The sequence below is a fragment of the Oncorhynchus mykiss genome, chromosome 2 (genome assembly GCF_057628025.1).
Source record: "Oncorhynchus mykiss isolate SJ-2025 chromosome 2, ASM5762802v1, whole genome shotgun sequence".
Classification (NCBI taxonomy): Eukaryota; Metazoa; Chordata; class Actinopteri; order Salmoniformes; family Salmonidae; genus Oncorhynchus; species Oncorhynchus mykiss.
Window position 1 is genome coordinate 70,484,922 of NC_143023.1, and position 12,517 is coordinate 70,497,438.

The window sequence follows — 12,517 nt, forward strand, 5'->3', positions numbered from 1 at the left end:
AGATCTGGGGAAGGGTACTAAAAATTGTCTGCAGCATTGAAGGTTCCCAAGAACACAGTGGCCTCCATCATTCTTAAATGGATGATGTTTGGAACCACCAAGACTCTTCCTAGAGCTTGCCGTCTGGCCCAAAAAGTTCTAGAGTTCCTCTATGGAGATGGGAGAACCTTCTAGAAGGACAACCATCTCTGTAGCACTCCACCAATCAGGCCTTTATGGTAGTGGCCAGACGGAAGCCACTCCTCAGTAAAAGGCACATGACAGCCCGCTTGGAGTTTGACAAAAGGCACCTAAAGACTCACAGGCCATGAGAAACAAGATTCTCTGGTCTGATGAAAGCAAGATTGAACTCTGTGACCTGAATGCTAAGCGTCACACCTGTTGGGAACTTGGCACCATCCCTACAGTGAAGGATGGTGGTGGCAGCATCATGCTGTGGGGATGTTTTTCAGCGGCAGGGATTGGGAAACTAGTCAGGATCGAGGGAAAGATGAACGGAGCAAAGTACTGAGAGATCCTTGATGAAAACCTGTTCCAGAACATTCAGGACCTCAGACTGGGGTGAAGGTTCACCTTCCAATAGGACAACAACCCTAAGCACGCAGACAACGCAGGAGTGGCTTTGGGACAAGTCTCTTAATGTGCTTGAGTGGCCCAGCTAGAGCACGGATTTGAACCCTATCAAACATCTCCCTAGAGACCTGAAAATAGCTTTGCAGCAACACTCCCCATCCAACTTGACAGAGCTTGAAAGGATCTGCAGAGAAGAATGGGAGAAACTCCCCAAATAGAGGTGTGCCAAGCTTGTAGCATCATACCTGAGAGGACTCGATGCTGTAATCACTGCTAAAGGTGCTTCAACAAAGTACTGAGTAAAGGGTACTTATGTAAATGTTATATTTAAGTTATATTTTTTATAAATTATCAAAAATGTCTAAAAACCTGTTTTTGCATTGTCATTATAGGTTGTTGTTTAGATTGATTAGGTGAAAATGTATTTAATACATTTTGGAATAAGGCTGTAACATAACAAAATGTGGAAAAAGTCAAGGGGTCTGAATTGCTTTGTGAATAACATTTAACATTAAACATTTCACCAAATAATAATTCAAGGAATATTACTGTGAAGTAATCCGATTTATTGCAGTTACTCAATAAGAATACAATTACCAAATGGTACCTGATACCTGAAATCTTCACAATAAAAATAATACAGAATATCCTAAGTCTTAACAGCATAGAAAATTTGCGTCTATGACATACAAACGTACATCAGGAGATCGGTTTACCAATGACTGCATGATCGACGTTTAAACGCAAACTCCTTGTATCTCCAATCGTCTAATTAACATAACTTTGCATGGCCCAAAAACACAAAAACAAAGGCATGAAAACAACACACATTCTCTAATATAATTAAATCAAAAACTCAAATCAAATCACCACACCTTAACACTGTATAATAAGAGCACACCCCTGTATTGCTCCTCTTTGAACTATGTGCCGTCCGACAAACAGAATAACAGATTCTCTGTAACAATAAATCCATAGCACTTAGAGTACAATGAAACATATCAAAATTCATAGCTCTTCATGAACTCTTGTAACAATCCAAACATGACAATTAAATCAAACCAGTAACATTAATTTAGTTGATTCAAGTTTCATCAGTCATCACCTCTCTTGGCTTCAGTGACCCTAGGACTTCTGTGAGAACACACTCTTCATCGAGATAGCCACAGATAAGGTGTGTTTGATCCCTGTGGTAGCCCACAGATGGTCGGCCATCCAAACAATGTCATAAATCGTGATTGAGTCATCATGCTGTGCTCCCACTCCAGCTAGTTGCTAGTCACAACTATCACCTTCTCTCATTCTTCCTCTACAGCATTACCAAGAGGCTGATTCTAATCTCCACTTTCAGTCTAACTCAGCCACCATGTCGCCTGTCTCTGCCATCCTGCTACCTGACACAACCCTGGTCGATTTGGGTCGTGTAATCTATGCCAGGACACACAGTGCAGTGCTGTGATCCTGTCGTATTGAGTTGTTTGTTTGTTCTGGTTAGTAAGAAGGTCAGTGAGGTTGTCTGTCTGTTTATAAAAGGCTTTGAGCAGAAAGGTCACATCAACGATTCATTCCCACACCTCACAGGATACTGGGTGGACAACTGGGATATATCACCTAATTTGAGTATGATGGTAAAATCATTCACAAAACAATAATACCACCAATAAGCACTTATTTTGTTGGTATGCATTGTTCTTATTAATAGACAGTGTGCATTCCCTGTTTGTGTGTACTGCACAGTATGAATCTGTACATACTACAGTATGAATCTGAGACTGTGAATACTGCATGAACGAACTGGTGTTCAGTTCCTCAGTCCCCCTGCAGCAACATCCAAATGGTTTTAACAAAAGTTTGACTAAATCTCCTTATTTTATAAGTTCTCCCCTGCTGGCAGTCCTCACTCTACTCCAGTTACATAAGCACAGAATGAAATGGATAATTGTGATCCTTGCTGTGGGCCATCGCTGAAGAGGAGTTTGGAGAGTGTGGTATCTGCCCACAGCCTCCCCCAGGCTTACATGGCTCCACTACTGCCACTGTTCCAATGACAGTACTGCCAGTAGGTTTGCATATGATAGTGGTGCCAGACAGGCAACGTGAATATATCCCACCTGCACCTCTCACTGCAGGAGTCAGAGGAAGACATTCTGAGATCCCCGATGAGACACAGGCCTTTTACTGTGATAGGAAAATGTCCTCAAGCTGCTATAAAGGTTATCTTGAGTAAAACAAGCTTATATTTTTGGTTCTGATGGGGTACGACAGATGAACTAAGCTCAGTAAGTTATATATTTTCAAGATGGGTACCTATCATTCATTTAGAAGTAAATTATTGCCCCTATAATTTGATCGCTCTGTTGTCACAGACAATTTTCCTGTGCGGCAGGAAATGCAAATTTTAGTATATTCAAGGTTTAAAAATAATTATAAAGTATGTAATAACCACTTTAAAAGGTCAGACTTGATTTACCCTAACAAAAAATGTATCAACCCCTACAAAAATGCCCATGTCCATAATCCATATAATAATTCACATTTCCTGTTACTGCAGTATTATTGTCCTGCTGAGAAAAACTGTTCAAATTAAGATACTACACCTGCATGTATGACAGGGAAGTTTGTATTGAAGTCAGACAGCAGCTCACCATGGTATTCCATGTGATACACTCTACCCCAGTCTCTAGTGTCTCCATAGTGCCCGTGTTAGTGTCATAGTGTCTCCAGCTGACACTATAGACAGTCACTATAGATAGCCTGACTAGACAGGTGTCAGTAACTTTCTCCAGTCTGTCTGCAGTGAATGCAGGAGACAACACAGCTGGAAAGAAGTGTTACCTTTAAAGGCCCAGTGCAGTCCAAATTATTTTTTTCATATTGTGCTTTGTATTATATTTTGTAACAGCTGATGAATCTAACACTGTAAACATTTGATCAATGTTATTTCCTGACAGTTGCTGGTTGAAAATACAATATACACCAGACCTTCAGCTTGCCTGGTGACATCACCAGGTGGTAAATTAGTTAATAGACCAATAACAAAGAGAGTTCCAAACCTCACTGCCAGTAACAGCTAGTTTTCAGTGTTCCCCTCCCCACTCAGACCAGTCCCAGACAGTCATAGCAAGATTTTTTAAAGATTTGAATGGCAAACTATTAAAGGTACTTAATTGTTACCCAGTAATGATTTGATATTGATATAACAATGTCTGCATTGGGCCTTTAACGTTAACGTAATGTAACACTGCAATTAGAATAAGTCTTCAATTGTATTATTAGCATAGAGAGCTTACAAACATATGAAAACTAGCCAATGTTGAGTCATATTTGTGGATTGTTTTGTCTACATACAGCATGAGTGCTCAGAGCATGGATGTTACAGCTCACAGGGGGTGGATGGCAAAGCTTTTGACAAGTCTTTACTATCCTTCAATGTGAAGACTGTAATTTTATCAAATAAATTCTCTATGTGTAATTATTATTATGTGATTAAGCTAATCATGTAAACTTTAATTAACTAGGGGCCCCACGGGAAAATGTTTTATATAGTCTCTATTTCCTGAATCGACTCTTCAGATATTTTCATATATTATCAATTACAGTCTGCCATTAATGATTATTAATTGCTACCTTCTATCAGTCTCATCTGAACGTTGTAAAATTATTGGTTATCTGCACGAACCCTAGCATAAATTATGAATCAGCAATATACAAATTGGCTTAATTATTTATTTACTAACTAACAAAATAAACACAGAAATACATAGCAAACAAACAGAAGATATTGGTTACTAACAAAGATAGACAAGTCCCTAGTGGGTTAAGCTGATATTACAGCTTGGTAGACAAAAGGAAAGGGGTGGGACTGAGAAAGAGCAGGAAAGACTAAATGGATTCATTACACACAGTCTATAATTATATTAATTGAAATGCTAATCCTTTGCGAATGAACATCATTCGAGAATAATTGCAATGTATATATATTTACGCCTGTATGTCTTCTCTGTTGGAATCCTTGATCGTCCTGTAGGGTTCATCAGAGTCTCTGGTTAACTTTCATTGAAGTCACAAAGTATTTTGTGGTTGTATGTGGTTAGAATAGATACTTCAGAGTACCATTCAGATATGTTCTCATAGAATAGGTACTTCGGCGATTGTCTGTATTCCCGTCCTAGGTTTACATAATTTCTAGTCCGACTAGTAATTTGTGTCTAAGATTTTCTCTTATTCAGTAGGGATCGATAGTCTCAGAGTTTAACCATTTCCAGCCGTGTAGCCAATGCTCCACCTGGTATAGTCTTGTCCTTTGGAAGAGTTGTAGTTTAAACCACTTTACACACCAGCGTCACCCGGCATGTTTTGGTCTCAGAAATTCAACCATTTTCAGCCTTATCTTACACCGGGGTTTGCGTGGTCTGGTGTGAATTTCATCAGGAGTGGGTTTTATACGTTTCAGTATAAAAGGGCAGTTCCATGACGTGGACATAATGTCTATGCTCACGTAGGCGTGGTCACTGAGTAGTTAATCTTTATATGAAAAACCCATACTCTGATTTAGAAGGTTAACATCACATTACATCTTTTCACAATAGTTTCATGTTTAATCACATACTTTTCCCAATATTTAGATGTAAACCTGACAGCTGGGAAATGTACACTTTAAGAGATATCCTTATGTGTGTTTCCTGTCCTTCATGAGATCACCAAATGAAAACACACTCAACATCACTGTCCCTTATGTGTACACGGATCATTCCCACATTCTCAAAAGTGGAAAGATGGTTTAATTTAGGAGTTTGGCCAAGTGAAGTCCTTTTGTCTCTCTCTGTGCTCTCTGCCTCTCTTTCTGCATGACCAGGGGGAGAGAGTCTCTCTCTGCCAGAAATGTATGACCGGAGATAACAAAACCTGGGTTTAGAAGAGAGAGTGAGGGGGGGAGGGGGGGGGGGGGCTTTATCTCAGTGCTAAGCTTTTCAGCACCTTAAAAGGTTCAGGTCAAGAAAAAATCTTCAAGGGGCATCTTAACTTTGAGCCTTTGATCTAAAATCCACAAGATCAAGACATTTACTGAAAAAAATCATACTCTCTTATAGTCTGTCTTCTAACTCCAATCAATGCCTACAGTGGCGTAAAACAGTTTCACGGGGCCCACTTGCAAGGTTTGAGCATGGCCCCACCCTCAACCCCACCTCCAAAATGAGGGGTGAGGGGGGGGGGGGGGTTGCCATGGTGTAGAGAGGAAAATGTATAGTAATCTGATGCTGTTTTACACATTTTGCTATAAGGCTGAGTACAAATGTTGCTGTTTTAGATCTTGGAGATTCTTGAAAGACGGAACAATAAAAAAAAATGTAAAAAAAATGTGGGCCTTATGTTATTCACAAAATAAATATATACAAAATGTTATATACATTTTGATAGATCAAAGCAGAGGTGTGGGCTTGAGTTACATGACTTGGACTCGAGTCACAAATATGATGACATGCAACTCGACTTTGACTTTAACACCAATGACTCGTGACTTGACTTGATACCCTCCCCAAGCCCAAATATAAAAAATGATGCTATTAAAAAAAGTGTGCAGCGCATCAACTCTTCATTTAACGGATTACAGTTTGAATCAGACAGCAGCCAATCAAATTGTGCCAGCTTAGAAAAAGTTGTGCGCGGCAGTGCAGAGGAACGTCGGCGGGTGAATTCAGATGGAGCCTTTGGAAAGATGATACCCCAAATTATTATTTTTGGATATAAAGACGACACCGTATCAACAAAAAACGGATTGCAACTTGCAAAACATGCGTGAAGAAAATTACAGACAGAGGCGCAACAATTTCCAACTTTGTTCCACATTTGAAGCTACACAAAGAATGGTAAGTCTTGGCTAATATAGCCGACAGCTATATATTTTATTACTTTACTAGTGTATCATTTAGGCTAACGTAACGTTAAATCCATGAGCCTCCACACAGTCAGTCAGTGCGGGAACGTGATCATTGCACCCAAGATTGAGCTACAACTGGCTAGGCAGTTGGTAGCCTAAATCCTGCCTGATGTTACTGCTGTTCCTAAAACCATTGACATACGTTAGCCTACTGTAACCACACAGAGAGAGTGTGTGCATCGCCTACATCGACGATTCCGCCCCATAGCCATCCCTGATAGTCAATCCCTATTGGGGGTAGGAGAGGGGAGGGGGGGTCTTTCTCATGGCTACCCATGTATTTCCATGGAAATGTAACATTTATTTGGAAAGTAATAAATATATGGATATTTTTAAAAGCATTCATGATTTGCGTAAATGTAATATACTAACTATTACTCTTGTTAAAAATATGAAATATATTACAATTTTGGACAGTTTTGGTATTACATTTGGTGAAGAAAACATGACTTGTTTAGGACTCGAAACTCAAAGTTTAGGGCTTGAGACTTGACTTGATACTTGTCGGTCTTGACTTGAGATGTGACTCGGACTTGCCTGTCTTGATATGGGACTTGACTTGAGACTTGAGTGTTAAGACTTGAGAATTACTTGTGACTTGTAAAACAATGACTTGGTCCCACCGCTGGATCAAAGTGTAAGCTATCACACCATGTAAAGAAAGAACCTCCAATTTATATATTTTTTCTTCATAAAATGCAACTAACTGGACACAATAAAAGGCATTTATTTTTTACAGTAATTGTCCAACAAGTGTTTAAAGTTCTTTATTGTTTAATTCTAACATTAGGTTTTTCAAATATCCAAACGTCTTTTTGATTCGATTTATAGCACTATTAAATGCTCCAGGGCTAATTTATTTAGCATTTTGGCATGTTTTTCAAAGTTTTGAACATTTATAAAGCAAACATTATCAGTTAGGTCTAGCACAGCAAATATTTTTTCTGAAATTGATTCATTTGAAAATCCCCAATAAAGACAACCATTCTATCAGATCTGTCAGCACTCTGACGGAGTTGACATGAGACACAAATCTGACAGAGATGATGTTTTACGTTGTTGACAACATTTTTTTTCTTCTTCATTCAAGTGGTATACACAGTAGCAATTGTGTTTTTTCTCAGTTAGTTTATGACTCTAAAATGTAATTCAATGTAACATATTTCAACCAAAATTAATATTCTATCGTAATCTATAAGGCAGATGGAGTTTATAGTTTATGGTGATTCAAATATTGTGTGTTTGAATCTATCAAAAGTAGAGAACTTTACAAACCATGAGCGGTCTTGTTGCACTACATGTAACGAGGACATGAATAAAGGGTCCTGATGGTATAGCTGACCCTGCTCATTCCTGATTAATTTAGCATTTTACGCAAATCTGACAGAGTTGACCAATCTCTAGAAACATCTTTTAAGAATCACAGTTTTGAGATAAATTGTCACACCCTGATATGTTTCACCTGTCTTTGTGTTTGTCTCCACCCCACTCCAGGTGTCGCACATATTCCAAATTATCCCCAGTGTATTTATACCTGTGTTCTCTGTTGCCAGTTCGTCTTGTCTTGTCAAGTCTACCAGCGTTTTTCAAGTACTCCTGTTTTTCTCTAGTCCCTATATTCTAGTTTTCCGGTTTTAACCATTCTGCCTGCCCTGACACTGAGCCTGCCTGCCATTCTGTACCTTTCGGACTCTGCTATGGATTACTGACGTCTGTCTTTTACCTGCCCCCTGTTTTTGTAATACACTTTTGTTACTTTGAACTGTCTGCATCTGGGTCTTCTGAGCCGTGATATAAATATTCTATAAAGTCGCATAGTGCTATTGCAATAAACTACATACAGTGCCTTCAGAAAATATTCACACCCCTTGACTTTCTCCACATGTTGTTGTGTTACAAAGTTGGATTAAAATAGATTTAATTGTTATTTTTTGCGAAAGATCTACACAAAATACTCTGTAATGTCAAAGTGGAAGAAAAATTTAACCATTTGGAAAAAAAATGTTGAAAATAAAACACTAATATATCTTATACATGTTAGAATCACATTTGTTAGCAATTACAGATGTGAGTCTTTCTGGGTAAGTATCTAAGAGCATTCTTATTTGTTGATCAATGCTAGACAGCAATTTTCAAGTCTTGACATAGATTTTCTAGCCACTCAGGAACATTCAATTACATTCAATTTCATCTTGGTAAGCAACTCCAGTGTAATCACGACAAAAAGTTCATTTCTTTGCCACATTTTTTTGCAGTACTACTTTAGTGACTTGTTGCAAACAGGATGCATGTTTTTCAGTATTTTTATTATTTCTTCTTTTCACTCTGTCATTTCTGTTAGTATTGTGGAGTAACTACAATTTTGTCGATCCATTCTCAGTTATATTTATCACAGCCCTTAAGCTCACAAAGAAATCCCTAAGCAGTTTCCTTCTGCTCTGGCAACTGAGTTAGATAGGGCACTTGTCTATTTGTAGTGACTGGGTATATTGCTACGCCATCCAAAGTGTAATTAATAACTTCATGATGCTCAAAGGGATATTCAATGTCTTATTCCTTTTTTTTACCCATCTACCAATAGGTGCCCTTCTTTGTGAACTATTAGAAAACCTCCCTGGTCTTTGTGGTTGAATCTGCTTGATATTCACTGCTTGACTCAGGGACCTTACAGATAATTATAATGTATGTGTGGGGTGCAGAGATGGGGAAGTCATTAAAAAATAATGTTAAACACTGTTATTGCACACAGAGTGAATTCATGAAACTTATTATGTGACTTGTTAAGCACATTTTTGCTCCTGAACTTGTTTAGGCTTGCCATAACAAAATGGTTGAATACTTATTGACTCAAGACATTTCAGCTTTTCATTTTAAATGAATTTGTTAACATTTCTAAAAACATAATTCCACTTTGACATGATGGGGTATTGTGTGTAGATCAGTGACACACAATTACAATTGAATCAATTTTAAATTCAGGCTGAAACACAACAAAATGTGGAAAAAGTCAAGATGTGTGAATATTTCTGAAGGCACTGTATAACATTCATTATTACCCAATGAAATATTCTACATTCTGAAAACGTGGTCGGCACTGACATAGCCCCCTTGTATTTCCCTATAAACAATGGCTTGACATAGTTTTGATATTACCCTAATGAAGTTTAGAAACGTTTGTGTAGGTTTGGTGTGGTGTGGCTATTAGCCTATTATGTTACAGGCCTATCATATGAAGGCAGTGCGCACCGGTGCTCCAACTGACTCTGACAGTTGAATTTGAGGTGAGTAAGAAGGCCTACCAGGCCTACCAGTTACTTCTATAATCTAACAAATTCAGGGTTGGGTAGGCTACTTTCTAAATGTAATCCATTACAGTTACTAGTTACCTGTCCAAAATTGTAAACAGTAACGTAACCCAAACTCAGTAACGTAATCGGATTACATTCAGTTACTTTTAGATTACTTTCCCATTAAGAGGCATTAGAAGAAGACAAAAATGTGCAGTACGTCAAAAGTTTGGACACACCTACTCTTTCAATGGTTTTCTTAATTTTTTTACTATTTTCTCCATTGTAGAATAATAGTGACGACATCAAAACTATGAAATAACACATATGGAATCATGTAGTAACCAAAAAAGTGTTAAACAAATCAAAATATGTTTTATATTGTACATTCTTCAAAGTGGCCAAGCTTTGCCTTGATGACAGCTTTGCACACTCTTTGCATTCTCTGAACCAGCTTCATGAGGTAGTCACCTGGAATGCATTTCAATTAACGGGTGTGCCTTGTTAAAAGTTAATTTGTCAAATTTCTTTCCTTCTTAATGCATTTGAGCCAGTCAGTTGTGTTGTGACAAGGTATGGGTGGTATACAGAAGATAGCCCTATATGATAAAAGACCAAGTTCATATTATGGCAAGAAAAGCTCAAATAAGCAAAGAGAAATGACAGTCCATCAAGACATGAAGGTCCGTCAAACTTTGAAAGTTTCTTCAAGTGCAATCGCAAAAAGCATAAAGCACTGATGAAACTGTCTCTCATGAGGACTGCCACAGGAAAGGAAGACACAGAGTTACCTCTGCTGCAGAGAATAAGTCCATTAGAGTTACCAGCCTAAATGCTTCAAGGAGTTCAAGTAACAGACACATGTCAACATCAACTGTTCAGAGGTGACTGCATGAATCAGGCCTTTTTTGCTGCAAGGGAAACCACTACTAAAGGACACCAATAATAAGAAGAGACATGCTTGGGCCAAGAAACACAACCAATGGACATTAGACCAGTGGAAATCTGTCTGATGAGTCCAAATTTGAGATTTTTGGTTCCAACCACTGTGTCTTTGTGAGATGCAGATGATTTCCGCATGTGTGATTCCTACCGTGAAGCATGGAGGAGGATGAGTGATGGTGTGGGGGTGCTTTGCCGGTGACACTCTCTGTGATTTAATTAGAATTCAAGGCACACTTAATCAGCATGGCTACCACAGCATTCTGCAGCAATACGTCATCCCATCTGGTTTGCGCTTAGTGGGACATATCATTTGTTTTTCATCAGGACAATGACCCAAAACACACCTCCAGTCTGTGTAAGGGCTATTTGACCAAAACCCTGCTTCATTAAAAAAATTGTTTTATTGTCATAGTGCTCAAATCTCTGACAGCTGAACTGTGTGGTGGACAATTATTGTTTTAGGAAAGTAAAAACCGATAAAACAATACACTCAGAAAATGATCTAGCTATCTAGAACCTAAAATGGTTCTTCGGCTGTCCCCATATGAGAACCATTTGAATAACCCTTTTTGGTTCAAAGGAAAACCCTTTACATAGAGGGTTCTACTTGGAACCCAAAAGAGTTCTACCTAAAACCAAAAAGGGTTCTGCTATGCGGACAGCCAAAAAACGTTTTGGAACCCTTTTTTCTAAGAGTGTAGGCTATAATGTTTTGCATATGATACACACCGCTCATCACCAGGCCAATACCATCTCTAAGGTGAAGCATGGTGGTGGCAACATCATGCTGTGGGAATGTTTTTCAGCGGCAGGGACTGGGAGACTAGTCAAGATTGAGGGAAAGATGAAATGGGCAAAGTACAGAGAGATCCTTGATGAAAACCTGTTCCAGAGCACTCAGGACTTGAGACTGGGGTGAAAGTTCACCTTCCAACAGAACAAAACCCTAAGCACATAGCCAAGACAACTCAGAAGGGGCTTTGGAACAAGTCTCTGAATGTCCTTGAGTGGCACAGCCAGAGCCCGGACTTGAACCCGATTGAACATATTTGGAAAGAACTGAAAAAAATGTCTACCTGACAGAGCTTGAGAGTATCTGAAGAGAAGAATGGGAGAAACTCCCCAAATACAGGCGAGCCATGCTTGTAGCGTCATACCCAAGGAGACTCAGGGCTGTAATCGCTGCCAAAGGTGCTTCAGCAAATTACTGAGTAAAGGGTCTAAATACTTACGTAAATGTGACATAATATTTTTTATTCCATTGTCATAATAAGGCTGTAATGTAACAAAATGTGGAAAAAGTGAAGGGGTCTGAATACTTTCTGAAGGTGCTGTATGTGTTACATCTGCTATCCAACGCATCAGATTACACACACACTACCATTCAAAAGTTTGGGATCACTTAGACATTTCCTTGTTTTGAAAGAAAAGCAAATTTTTAAAATAACATCAAATTGATCCGAAATACAGTGTAGACATTGTTAATGTTGTAAATGACTATTTTAGCTGGAAACAGCTGATGTATTATGGAATATCTACATAGGTGTACAGAGGCCCATTATCAGCAACTATCACTCCTGTATTCCAATGGCACGTTGTGTTAGCTCATCCAAGTTTATAATTTTAAAAGGCTAATTGATCATTAGAAAACCATTTTGCAATTATGTTAGCACAGCTGAAAACTATTGTTCTGATTAAAGAAGTAATAAAACTGGCCTTCTTTAGACTAGTTGAGAATCTGGAGCATTAGAATTTGTGGGTTCGATTACAGGCT

At 38.6% G+C, this 12,517-nt stretch overlaps 1 protein-coding gene across 3 annotated transcripts in view; it reads right to left on the minus strand.

Moving 5' to 3' along the window:
• Window positions 1-12,517, minus strand: part of LOC110495228 (N-terminal EF-hand calcium-binding protein 2) — a 150,611-nt gene that overhangs the window by 112,747 nt on the left and 25,347 nt on the right. The gene's annotated exons all lie outside the window — the stretch shown is intronic.